Source organism: Argiope bruennichi, chromosome 11 (genome assembly GCF_947563725.1).
Source record: "Argiope bruennichi chromosome 11, qqArgBrue1.1, whole genome shotgun sequence".
NCBI lineage: Eukaryota > Metazoa > Arthropoda > Arachnida > Araneae > Araneidae > Argiope > Argiope bruennichi.
Window position 1 is genome coordinate 3,324,591 of NC_079161.1, and position 14,503 is coordinate 3,339,093.

At 31.2% G+C, this 14,503-nt stretch overlaps 1 protein-coding gene across 1 annotated transcript in view; it reads left to right on the forward strand.

The window, feature by feature from the left end:
* LOC129957531 (alpha-2Da adrenergic receptor-like) overlaps positions 1 to 14,503 on the forward strand; it is a 297,241-nt gene that overhangs the window by 146,545 nt on the left and 136,193 nt on the right. The gene's annotated exons all lie outside the window — the stretch shown is intronic.

Genomic DNA, 14,503 nt, shown 5'->3' on the forward strand with positions numbered 1-14,503 from the left:
TGCGCAGGCCGTCTTTGATTTAAACATATAAAAATATTGCGTAAGTTTTTAATTAAAATAATGTGCTTGAAAGATTTGAAAGAAAAATAAGTACCGACATTGGGAAAGAATATGCATCTGATATTGAATTCCAGCAAAATGCTTATTCACCATTACGCGAAGCAGAATTTGTCAAGAGAATGTCTGTAACGAACGGCAATTTAGAAATGTGTTGTTCAGTTAACTATCCTAAAAAATGTAGAAGAGGCACTTTTAATAAGTGAATAACGGTGCCACATTTTTGGCCAAGTTAAATGATGAAAATTATTTGACAGTACATAAATTAAGTACATAACATGTTAGTTGATTATCTATATTCCTCTAGGTACTGGCGAGAGTCAAACATTTTAATAATTTCATTATTTAGTTTGAATAGGGGTGGTCGCTTGAAAGTAGAAAGTCTTTTTTTAAAATCTTTTATTATTTTTTGTCCCTCTGAAACGGATAGCCAACGTTTGTTCTGTTTAATAGCCACTATTAAGAGCGGCCCAAACAAAAAATCTTCCTTTAAGAGGGCAAATCCCATTATTAGTAATGAGTTTGCGAATCAGGTAACAGCACCCTTACCGCACGAGTTGTACCATTTTTGTAACAGTTCACATCCACCAAGAGTATTATCGCGATTGCCTCCAGACTTCGAGGGATGCAACAGTCGAATATACTGAGGCGGACCGCTTCTCTGCACCAACTTAAGGTCATTCCCTTCCCCCTCCGTGCTTTTTATAATAAAATAGCGAAAACAGAACATGCATTTTGTGCATCGTTCTTTTGACAGATAGTGCCCAAAATGTGTTACAGATCTTTACCATTTCATTATTCTAGGTTGTTATGATTTTAATATGTGTGCCCACTTATTACATGAATGCACACACATAAAACATTGGATGGATTTAATTCACATTTTTACATAGGTTTTCCATTTGGATGATAAAATTAAATACTAAATTTTATTCATTCCGTCTTATTGGGTTTAAGAACCTGCGGAAAGGATCTCCCACAATGGTTCTCGCACACTCTCTAGCGATGGAGTATGTGTGTTTTAGACTCCTTTTTGGCGAATAGATGAAAACCAAAATAGGACAGTTCTGAAGTTACCATTTTTGGAAACCAAACAACTGCAGCCTCAAAATCACATCCCAAATTTGATATATTTAAATCATTGCTTTTTTTAATTCATTTACTTTGCTTCTGAAAGTGCAGATGGACAGACATTCAACCCCTCATTTGATTTGACTCAAAATGGAATAGGTGACACTATAGATGATAAATCTGTGTACCGAATTGTATCCATCCTATCCGTCTTCCTTTTGTAAATATCGTGTTCAATTATATTCGAACAGACAGACTTCCTCGGCATGAATTTTGCTCAAAATGTGAAGTATCTTCGAATGTCGTGTTTTTGAAAAAATATAATAAAGTTCAAACGTTATTGAGTTATCTATATGACAAATAGACGGACAGACCGACCGACCCTTTCCAAAAATGTGATTTCGAACACAGGGGAAGTCTGGAAGGTGGGGATTACCTTAAATCTGAGTTCGACTTTTTTGACGATTGGTAGTCATTTCTCTATATGAAACTTCGCATACGAAAGAGTAATAATCTTTTTTTCAAATCCAGATGAAGTTTAGATAGTCAGTCAATTAATTATATACACGAGTTTTGCCCTCCCCCCCATTTTTTAAAAATATAAAATTTAGAGGCGAATATCACATATGGAATTTTCAATGCTTAATTTGTTACATTCTAGAATTACAATAATCACAGATAAATATAATTCCGAACATGCTTGTTATTTTTTAATCAAGAATAATATGTAACATGCATTATTCTGGAAACAAAATAAATTCACCGTTACAACACGCTTTCTTGTACTCGTGGAAGTGCGGTTACAATTTTACAATTTTCTGTTTTTGAGGGGTTCCTAATAGAAATCAGCCATCTTTCAAAAAACACATTGTTATGTGCGTATGCATATGCTACAGAGTATATATATTCACATTAGCATGTAATTTTGAATGGGTGAGAAATATTTTACAGGGATGGTGAGAATCTCGGCCCAGTTTGTACATGGTGTTAGGATAAGAGGAGGGATTCAAATTTTTATTTCCCTATGAAAATATATATATATATATATATATATATATATATATATATATATATTAGTTTTATCTCCTTTATTAATGGACACAGAAATACAATTTGAATTAGGTGAATGGTTGCCTCTTCACTTTAAGTGAGCGGTCTCTTAAAAATTAATTTTAAGTTTCAGCTTTAATCTCTACCATCGACCCAATTCTTATCAGTTGTGTTCTCTTTCATCCTCATTGTTCCAGATTTTATGAAATTAAAGTGAGGATAGGGGATAGAAGGGGCATTTCTTGTATCTGCGAAAAAAATGGAATTTATATCTGCAGACGGGAATTTTTTTCCATGTGCATTTGTTCTAAAAGCCTTTTAACACTGAATCTGAAAAAAAAAAAAAAATGCATTCTAATAAAATTTTCAAGCAATTCTTCAAGATGAAAATTTGTACACTTCGCTTTCCCTCAAGATACCTATTGTACCTTTATTTATTTAAGAAATTGGAGAGAAAATTGTCCAAACCTTATTGGCATTATTGATTTATCGACATCCCGCGCGCAAATTTCTTAGCTTCGAGAGCTCGGAAAAGAGAGGAATCAATAAAGAACTGCAATGCATTAAATAAGCGCACGGCTCTCTCTTTTCTTCGTAGATCTACTTATTTGCTTTAACATCCACTTGTAGTGCTAAGACAATATATTCCCTGAAAGTCCTAATCTGTTTGGCGTTCAACAAGGAATGGGGACAGATTTTATCTGACACACAAATAACGAGGCACATACATTTTTTTAAATTTATTTTTTATTATCACTTCGAGTATTCATGTCGATAAACTATCGAATTGTTATGCAGAATTCTTAGACGAAACAAAGCATGTATTTTTTGGAAAGGAAGATAATGCATGGCTGTTTTTGCTTTTTTTTAATTCTAATTGCATTTGTGAAAGATAAGATGTTGTTTTGGGATTAAATAGATTAGTTTAGATAGTAAGATAATCGTTATTTCTAGTTTTTGCTCATTTGAGTGAAGTAATGAGCAAGTCTTGGAAATTGAAGAATAATATTCCAATATTATTCATTTCGTTCCTCAAAATGCTAAATGTCAACTGAAAATTGCATTCGATATAAATCTGGTTGTCTGTTGCCCTTCTATCGGCAACGGATGTCAAGATGGCAGTGTCAATATGCTAAATGGTGATTAAACAATGTAATGAAATGACATGAACATTAAATGATGAAATGTAAGATTTCCTATAAGTTGAATGATTTCTATATAATGCTATTGAGATTGAATTTTATCTCATTCTGAGCGTGAGGAATCTACTATTTTTCAATATTACGTTAAAATCACTTGTCTTCCCTCATTCGATGAAGTTATGAATAATTTTTAATATTCTAAGCATTTTCATAAACTCTATTCGCTTAGTAAAATTTCTCTTCGATTGTTTTAAGTCAGCAGTTTTTAAGCTTAAAGTATTTCAGGAATGAATTTTCACATCATATTTTTGATTACTAAATTACTTATTGCTAATCAATATCTGCAAAAACTTTTGTTTTATGATTTCATACGAGGGCATCAGTACTCTCAATGGATGTTACTGAAATAAAATAGTTTTTAGAAAATATAGAATTATTGAAAGATCTGAATAAGTGATGGGAAAAATAATTTATCACTGAATTTTCACCGAAACTTCAAATGCACGTCCAATTTTGATGTATTTGATTAAAATGAAAATCAGTACCTGTAAGGAAATATTGCTAAACCGAAATGGAATAAAAAATGAAACAGAAGACTGGATAAATAAAGGGCTGATAATATTAAAAATATATTAAAATTTATGCTTAACATATGATTCTGATTCATAATGTTAGATCACAACTTTTATTTTACTATTTATCAGTCATTTGATATGACTTTTGTAATTTGAATGAAAAAAAAAAAACAGTCAAATTATCGTTTTATTTAGATTTTTTTTTCTTTTTGAAATCGATTGTTGACTATTGAGTGCTGATTTGCAACAGAAGTTTAATTGCTTTATTTTGCTATGAAATTACTGTAGACTCTTCTTTTATTTTTAACGTTATTTTTCCTCCCATCAGTTCAAAATTACCTCTATTTTAATCGAATTTGATTATTTTCCCTTCATTAAGTTACGGGATAATAAAACCAACCCTTCCATATAGAGACAACATTTAACAGCACACGGCTGAGCTCACACATGAAGCTACATAACCGTTAAAGCCACAGACATTGCCCAATCACCCCATTATTGTATCTACAACCCCCAATCCAAACCCAAAGGAGCAATCACTTTAAAATAAAGCCTGTCCAACACCGCAAATCGCATTAGATGTATTTGCGCGTCACAACTACTTGAAATGGGCCATTTGACGTCGTGTCCGGTCACATTGCCGTCCTCTGGCGTTCCTCATTCCACCGGTCAAGATATCTTCCCATCCAAAAGGTCATTGATGGCGTAAATGACCGAGAGAGATATGGCTGGACGGGCTGAAAGTGACGAACTGGCCCGTTCTGTTTGGATCAATGTGTCATTATCACTTGCTGCTGGCCACCTGATAAAACGAGAGTTATTTCATTGTTGGGAAAGCAGCGAGAGATATTTGAAGGTGCTTTTATTAAAGTGGCACTTAAAAGAGCAGACAAAAGCCTTGAGACAGACCGGTTACGTTGTGCTTTCTTTGTCAATATTTATCTATTTATTCTTTACTTATTGATAGCTGTTTGCCTTGCCTTCAGCATGGGGGGGGATAGCTATTTATATCATTTCAGATTATTCATTAATTTTTATGTACATTTTAAATATTTTTAACTTTTAAATGGATATAACAAAATAAAATGAATAAAAATTTATAGATTTTATTCCTTTTGGATTTCAGCAGTTTTATTAGGATTTTTCAGATTTTTCAATTGACTTGGATAAGGAAGCATGTATTTCTGATTTCTAAATTTTCTTTGCACAGCTGTGGCAGAACATTTAGCCAATAACGATCATCATTCGGTATATTTTCCCACGAAACTGTAGGCCTGCAATTATTCCGAAAAATAAGCGATTTTTTTTTAATGGAATTGTTTGAAAAATAAATGTATCAAGTTATCTACGTGCATCGAGTTCGTGAAGATGGCATTTCGTAACGTAATTTTTAACGATAAAAACCTTTGAGGCTTTTTGTAGTTGACTTAAAATTCAATTCTACAGTCGTGGCAGTAGAGTATAGTCATTAAAAAAAATTTTTTTAAGAATATTCAATAATCCTAAGTGAATGAATTGCAAATTAAAAACTAGAAAGTTGAAAAGGATTGAAATAGGGTTTTTTAAATTTCAATATAAAATTCGAAACGTGTTTTAAAAAACTGTTTTTATTAAACGCAATGCAATTGGCATGGATTGAATTGAAAAATAAAGGATTTAACTAATCAAAATATGGGTCAGAATTTATTTGCAGTCATTTTTTGAAATCGAATGGATCAGAATCGCTTGCTGGTCTCCAAGAAGTTTTTATTGCTTTACTCTGCAATTAGATTATATTTTTTATTATTGTTTGTGTCATAAGATAAATTTCTCATCCCTCAATTAAAAGCTATCTAACTTAAGTGTACATATTACCTTAATTGTGCCCGGTCCAGGCAATGTTTAGTAGCACACTGGTGAACATGAAGCTGAAGAACCGTTGAAGTTTCACCAATACCTATTAGACCATTACCATACCTAGAATCCAAGCCCAATGTAGCAACCATTTCAAATTAAGCTTGCAACATACCGTGAAATGTTTTAAGCGAGTAACAAGTGCTGGAGATGAGCCAAGACAATGTGGCGTTGAATCCAGGCGCATCGCAGTTCTCTGATCGCCGGACGGACATCTTCTTTTCCGAAGACCAAAGTAGGTATACCTGTGGAGTTACCCGCTAGAACTTACAAACTGGCTGGCACTGTTCGGATCGATGCGCTATGATCACGCGTCTGCTCGTCACCTCATAAAAGGATAATCATTTCGTTTCGAAAGCATAGATAGATCTTTGATGGCACTTGTGTTTCTAAGTGGCACTTAAAAACGCCGAAGAGTGTACAAAAACATTAAACTAGGACGGAAATGTTCATACACATCATTTTTTGTAAATTATTTTTTGCCTATTTATTTATTTTTACTGTAGCGATTAGGAATTGCAATACCGGACCAAAATTTCAATATCGGTGTTCGGTATTTTTTAGATCTTAATAACGGGATACCGGTTTTAATACCGGTATTAGAAATTTTAGAAAAAGAAAGAAACACACAGGTGTTTCTTTGTTTTATTTGCCAGTTTTATTACAGAGTGTAAATATGACAAAAAATTCATTTGTAACCTATAAATTATAACAGTATATAAAGAATCACAAAAAAGTAAAGGAACATCTTATTTATTTAATTACACACACACGCAAAAAAACTCTCTTCAGTCTGTGATGCTATTACAAATTTTTAAAAAATAATCTTAAAAAATATAATGCATCCATTGTACTGTCATTAAGCCTGAAAAGTAATTTTGTGTAAAAATTACCAGCTGTCGAAAATACTCTTTCGGTATCTACGCTAGTTGGTGGTACTGTTAGCAATGCGCGATATACTTTTTCCAAGTATTTAATAAAAATCTAATCCCTCATCTTACAATAAATCGCTTTCTCGTCGGATGGTTTTGGATATAGCTGATTTCTGTGTTGTATTTTGGTTCGTTGAAGTTTTTTTGTTTATCGCAAATTCTAATTTTTGCTCATGGGGCAATTCCTTTTCACTATCGACATAAGTATCATCATAATCTTCGATAACTGTACCGAATTCTTTTGAAAGTGGATAGGTTTGTGGGTAAAAAATTTTAAGAAAATTTACTATAAAAATGCCTACTAAATCATAGTGCCTCAATAGTCAGTTTTATTGGAAGTAGAGCTGGTACAGTTCTGGATATTAAGTCGAATTCACTATCTGAAAAATTAATTTACAGGTTTAATTCAATTATTGCTTTTTGGATTGGATTTCTCCGTTTCTAAAATCGTTCCATCATTAAGAGTAAACTGCTCCAACGTGTTTTAGAATCTAATATTAACATATATTCTGTTTTATTTTCAGTTAGTATATATTTTAGTAAAATGTCTTTTTTTATAGGGGAACGTTTAATTATCTTAACAATTTTTCGAACTTTATAAATTTTACGAAGCAGTTCTTGATGGGTTAATATTTCATTCTCATTAGCAAATTCTTCAACATTGTCGTTATCTTCGTTGTCATTATCACTCCCACTCTTACTCTCTTCAAAGTTGGAATCCGAAGTTTCTATATCCAAAGTATTTGGATTCTTCTGTTCTTTATTTTTTTGGTATTATACGTCTATTACTCCTAATTGAATTAATGATTTTTACCAATCAACTTTCCAACTTTTTTTTTTCATAACTGTTGCTCCATCAGTCGTTATGTATACAGTATCTTCTTTCAGAATAATACATGTTTCTCTAATTTAGATTTAAGCAATTAATTAAGCCATTAATTAGCTAATTAATTTCGCCCGTTAGGGAGACATAAAAACAAAAACGTATACCATTTTGCTATGCTGGTGATCCCTGAACATGTAGTGGAGACAATTTTAAAAATTTCTAGTAAATACCGAAAAACCGGTAATTAAACTTGTGAATACCGGTATTACAAAATTGTACAAATGGCTCAAAATACCGATATTCGGTATTCCGGTATACCGGTATTGCAATCCCTAGTAGCGATAGTTAAAAAATATGTATTGATTGAAGCTCTTTTTAGCTTTAGTGCGAAGAAGCAATGCGTTTACGTGATTATCATAAATTTGAGTTTTTGGTCTAATGCAATTTGTGCGCTATTTCAAATAATTGCAATTGGAAGCAAGAGGTAAGCAAGAAAATATTCATTAAACAAGGCAGAAGTTGTCGATGCATTCAACGACTGAAAACAATTCATAAATATACATACATCAAGAAATGTTTACAATTTCTAGTTTTGACTTTTAATCAACTATAAGAAAATATAATTAAAAACACGATTTTAATATAATGTTAACAATAAATTCAAAGAACTAGAGGAATATCTGAAATACATGAGAATTCTGTGTGTTCCAATTAACCGAATTCCAAAGAGTTCCATTACTGTCTCCGTCTTTTGTTCTTCAGTTAACAATGTCGTTTTACGTGATCCCAAAGCAAAATTCATCTCTCACAGTTATAATTAATTATGAGAAAGTTCTTTTGAAGTATCATCCTTTCCACCAGTTATGTTCCTTGTTAATAGTAAGGTTCCTACATAGCAATTCGATAGTTTATCGAACTGAATAATGGGAGCAACAAATAAAAGAATGCGTCGTAATTTTTATTTCGGATAAAATTATTATTATTTTTTTTATTATCGAACCCTGAACGCATAAGAATTTTCAGGGAATGCGAAGTGTTAACTTTATAAGTGGATATTAAAGCAGATAAGAAAATATACGGAGATGAAAAAGGGAAGGAATTTGTAGTGTTCTTTATCGATTTTGCCCTTTTTCTTGTCTTCGAAACTGAGAAATTTGTGCGCAATTTATCGATAAAGCAATATTGCCAAGAGGATTTCAACATTTTTTTTTCTCTCGTTTCTTAAATAAATTACCATACAAAAAATTTTTGATAAAATAAATGTTCGAGCGATAAAAAATTTCTTGATGAAAAATTCTATCAAATTTTTCTTGCTTTATATTTTAAGTTTCAGAGTGAGCCTTAAAAGTTTTTTACTCAAAATGAATGTGAAAAATGGAAGAAATACTTATTTTCTCGGATACAAAATTCACAAATAGAAAATATTACATTATATATATAATAGAAGATATATTATATCTACGAATTATACTTATCTTTTCAATACGTCCTAATAAATACTAATTCGTAATACGTCCTAATAATACTACCTTTTCAATACGTCCTAAATAATACTAATTCGTAAAATCCGCATAATAAATATCCATTCCTGAATCCTTAATAAATAACGAATCCATAAATAATAGAAGGTATTATAATGTATAAAAAATCACCCTCGTAATTGTAAATTAGTTCTCTAGATTTATTCCTTCCCAAATCCGTAAAATAAAAGTCCGTAAATAATTCCGTAAAATAAAATCGCTTTGAATTGTGTTTGTCTCTCTGTGAAAATGATAATTCAACCAGCGGCAGCTAAAAAATAAATAAATAAATTCTCTAATACAAATAGCGTCTCCAAAACCTGCAAAATATTATGCATCTTAAATAAAAAGAGAATGCCTTTGTATGAAATCGGTGTACAATAGTAACGAAAAGTTAAGCTTTGGCGTGAATTTAGCGATTTTATTGAATCTATCCTATCATTCTTTCCGAGTTTTTTTTTTTTTTGGAGATTAATCCCTGGCATTTGGTTAATAGTATCTAGAAACCAAATTTGTGTTTTAGTCTCATTTTTTCCCATTCAAACTAAAATTTTGCATAAAACTACAATTGTAGTCACATATCAGATTTGATATATGTAAGTCATTGCGCTTTTGAGTTACCGAGTTTACATGCTTCTAAAGTACAAATCGATAGACATTCCCTTTTCTTTTTGGATTTGACTCAAAATTTGATAGGTGTATTTTGCGTAGGTGTTAAATCTGTGTATTAAATTCTATTTATCTAGTTCTCTTCATTTTATAACTATCGTGTTGACTTATATCTGAGCACCTGCAGAGACATCTACAAGATATTATTTGATACTCGACTGTTTTAAGGTGAATAGACCCTTATACAAGGTGGACTTGCTGCGTGATTGGGAGTGGAACCAACGATCATGCCGGTTTTCGCTTGTTCGCGTATTCTTATTGAGATACAAGTTGCTCTCTTTGGATTGATTGCTCATCCTAACTATGATTCTGGTTGTAAGAGCAAGTTGGTTTGTTTATCATTCTGTTTTTTTTCTTTGATATCTGTTCTGGTGATACTTATGTTTTGAAATGTCATGTCTTTTTTTTTTTTTTTCTAAGATACATTTAAGATGCTTATGGATTCTAGGTTAGATTTATAACTCCATGTTAGAATTTTAAAGATTGGCCAATGACAATTGAAATTATAATAAATGACTAAATTACTTTAGTCATTTATAAAACATATGTATTCTTTTCTTCATATGAAACAGGGCGTTTGAAGTTTAGTTTATAAACATTTTGTTCATTAATACTTCAAGAACTTATATCTGGCTTTTATAGGTTATTGATTCACAAAAACATCATTTTATATATGCCATTCACTATCTTATTATTTTATATTTAGATATTTTAAGTGCTAACCGCATTTTTGTACATTTATATTATTGCACTATTCATAACGACTATCTTGATGAGCCACAAATTCGCTAACTGGTAACAACAATTCCTCTGGTAACTGATGAATGTATGGAGACAACTCATTTTTGGTTAGTTCGTATCAAGGATATTCTGTGAAATCACGCACACAACTAGCAGGAAGGTTCCATTTCACATTATGTTTTGTTCATCTGTCTCCTAACATACCCATTTCCACTCGCCGAGATAAAGTTCCCACTTAATGACTTTCGATGCTCCAACAGACACCAAGATGAAGTGAGAGGACTCCGCAGTTGAAGGTGTCAAGCCGAACCTTTCTTTTCGGGTGGATGCTCTGTTCGTATTATCACTTGTCTGCAGTCTGTTGATAAGAGACAGAGCGAAGAGATTCTGTGAAGATAAAGATTCCTTTAATAATTATTTGTTAAGGATCCATTGAAAGTGGACAAAACCTCCAAGTATATGATCGTAAATCCGTCAAGATCGTTTTTTTTTTGGTTGAACAAATTTAATTATTATTATGACTAATCGTGAAGTAGACTTAGGAAAAATGTTACGTGCTTCCTTTTTCGATTGTGCTCTTGACCACCTTTATTCAAACAAATTGTATGGTGCTGTGTGCTTTAGAGAATTGACCGCTCATTGCTATCGGGCTCTTCTAAATGAAACAAAAATAAGCGCCATATTTACCTGATTGCATTCCAGGGAATCAACCTGCCTCATAACGCGGAGACCTACATCAGCTGATACTTAAGTAATTCAAAGAAGCTCTGAGACTCCAAAGCACCTATAGCTTCCTTTTGTCTAAGTTATTAACTCATAGATACTCATGTTAAATTAAATCGGATTAAAATCCCAGCGATGTATCACAGAGTTAGAAAATATTTCATTCAAAGCTATTCTGTGTATCCTCTAATCATCCTGTATGTAATGACACCTTTTTGGTCTACTGAATTTACTCAAATATAGTGATTAAGTTTATTTGTTATGAATGAATAGAACCTTGGGCGATTAAAAGGATTTGCATGTTTAATCTCTTTAAAGAGAAAACTTCCTTCGTAAATGTCCATTTTCTAGTTTTATCTATCAGACCTTTCAAGGGATTAATACTTTACTTCTTAATTATTTTTTTTTTAAAAAATATTATTTTTCCTTTTAAAACTGCCGTTTTTAAATGTTCTACACTAGTTATCTGAAGATTAATTTCAATAAACATTTTATTTGAGTACCAATTTCAATTTACAGTAAATATTTAATCGGAATATTTAAAACTTATCCCATTTGAATTGGTATGATAAAAGTAATCCGATTAAAACGAATCATGACTTTTAATCCGTAAATTATTGAAGATTTCACTTCAGTTATTAGATTAATATCCGTGTAAAATTTTAGCAGAATATGGATTTCGCCATTCCATGGGTTGAGAAGTCGATAGCCACATTAACAAATCTTGTTATCCAATTTCGTCTGCGTCGTCTCTTAATAGAAATTCAATAAAAACATTTGCAAATGTCGTAGTTAAACGAAGTTAAAGAACGCCCATAACGTGAAGTTTAGAAAAGTTTATCCTGGCATAAAATGGGTCTTCGACGTTTAGAGCTACCTTAATTTAAAAGTTTTAATTTAGTTACCGAATAATTATCTTCGTTTATACGTTATAAATACATTGATTAACATATAAATATTAAAAAAATAACTTAAGTAATGGCAAAATACTGGAAGGATTGCTAAATATTTCATTATGTGAATCTTGAGAGTAACTCAACTTCTGCAAGGGGAATTCGATTCGGCAAAGAATGGCTCCCCATCTGATGTTGTAAAACGGTATTTACTTTATAACACTCTAAGTGGTCTAAAATTTTGAATCAAAAACTATACTTTTAGAAATGAGTTTTTGAAGTAAATAAATTTGTATTTTTAATTTTTAGAGCGCGAAATGCGCTTAAAACACATTGCATTCATCAAAACTTTCGTATTTGCAATTTTTATAAAGTTTCTCTTTTAGACTTTCTTGAATCTAAAAACATATTTTCGGAATTATAATTTTTAAATAAACACAGTGATTCAAAATATCTATTGAACTGTGCAAATGATACTGTAAAGCTGAATGCATTTTGTATACAAATTTATAGATTTCTCTCAACTTAGTAGAATTCTATAAATTTTAAACGAAATACATTGACAAGAATTTTGTTTGCCTACCAAGAAGTAGCTAGATGGATAGAATTTGCATTTAGTTTTATAAATAAATTTGCAGATCAAACTTTATTTTTTGTTTTATTTATTATTCTATGAAGTACAAAAAGTGACCTGAGTCACAATACGTGGAAGTGAGAAGAGAGAAATGGCTCCAATTCTCACTCTTCCACCTTGCTCAGAAATTAGACCGTGATTTTAAGGTCTACGTACACACTAGAAGATTTTTTTTTTTAATTTTAACTTTAAAAATCCAGTTTTTTTACAGTAGGTCATTAATATATGTTTAAACTCATTTCAGTAAGAAAGAACCATATTACACTAATTATTAATCAATTAAGGTTCGAGGTTCGCACATATTAACAATTATGTGGTCAAAACTGAATGCAGCCCTTTCTGTTTCGTAAGTATGTTTTTTGTTCGGAAGTATGCTCACTGGGTCTGCGTAATAGTGATCTTATTATCCTTGCATGAATATTCTACTAATAAAATCGTTATTGTGCCGATTCTATTGATAGGATTCAAAATCATTTAAAAAGTTCTCAATAGCGTTTAATGGCCTGAATTAAATTTCCAACAAACGGTTAACTTCCGATGGAATAAAACTTTCAGACTAATCTTATCGAGAGATTATCAAATCAATACTCTTTTTGTAATTTTTCGTAAAATATTTTTTGAATTTAAAATATTGATCACATGTAAATCAGAACTCTTCAAATTGATTAATGTATATTATATTGCACAAAAATTTAGAAACATGATTTCTTTCTATTTCCTTTCCTTGAGATTTTTAAAGATTATCGGATAATGCGTCGGATTTATTTCGTAAGTTCCGTGTATTTTTTTTTTTAGTTCAAACTTATTAAAGTTCTGAGCATATCTATATAATTGTCTTATGAGTAATTTAATTAAAAAAAAATCATGAAAGTATACAAAATAACTCTCAAAGAGTTCCAACTAATTACTTGTAATGCAAAAAAAGTTTAATACACGAATAAGAGCTTAATTTATTATTTTAATTATAATCAATTTGTTGTTTATTACTAACTCTTATTCATAATCTTCTATTACAAATCAAACCAATCTGAATTTATTTTTGAGCTTTATAATTAATTGCAATTCATACTGCATCATTTTCCATAACATGTGGTATTCCAAAGTCTTTACTTGCATTTTTAAATGAGATAGAAGTTTAATTTCTCGGTGCTAAATAGTGTGATTTGCACTAGAATTCTTTTCTCTGAGTATAAACTTTAATATACTAAAAGCAAATTAGTTTAAAACTGTGACATTTTGTTCAATAAATTAATTCTGAAGCTTTCATGTAGAGTGCATTGTAACTTTTATTCCGCATAAAAACTCAAGGCAGGTCGGAGGTTACAGAGGATTTATTTCGTCATAAAGAGTTGTTAAATTCTTATCTTGCGTTATTTATTTACTACCATATTTCAATTTATGTGCCCGTTAAAAGTACACCCATTTAATCTATCTGTCCACTGTCATCTGGGGGGGGGGGGCTGTAGAGTAGGATGCTTAAAATGAAAATGCAGAAAACCCTTTACCTCGTAAATTAAAGTTTGTAAATAAGTTTGCGTTATTGCGGACATTTTTTCTTCATTTTTTTTTTGTTTCATGAAATGTATCAGCAAGAATTCTGCTCTGCATACACTATTTGCAGAATTTAGTGCAAACCTTATTCTTCTACGTCACTTGATTATATTTATACTTAATTTTAAATTGTGACAAGAACCTATTTCACAACTGTAAAACTAATCATGAAAATATTTATGTGTGTAAGACAAGCTTTCGACATTTATCTTCATAACTCTAAAAT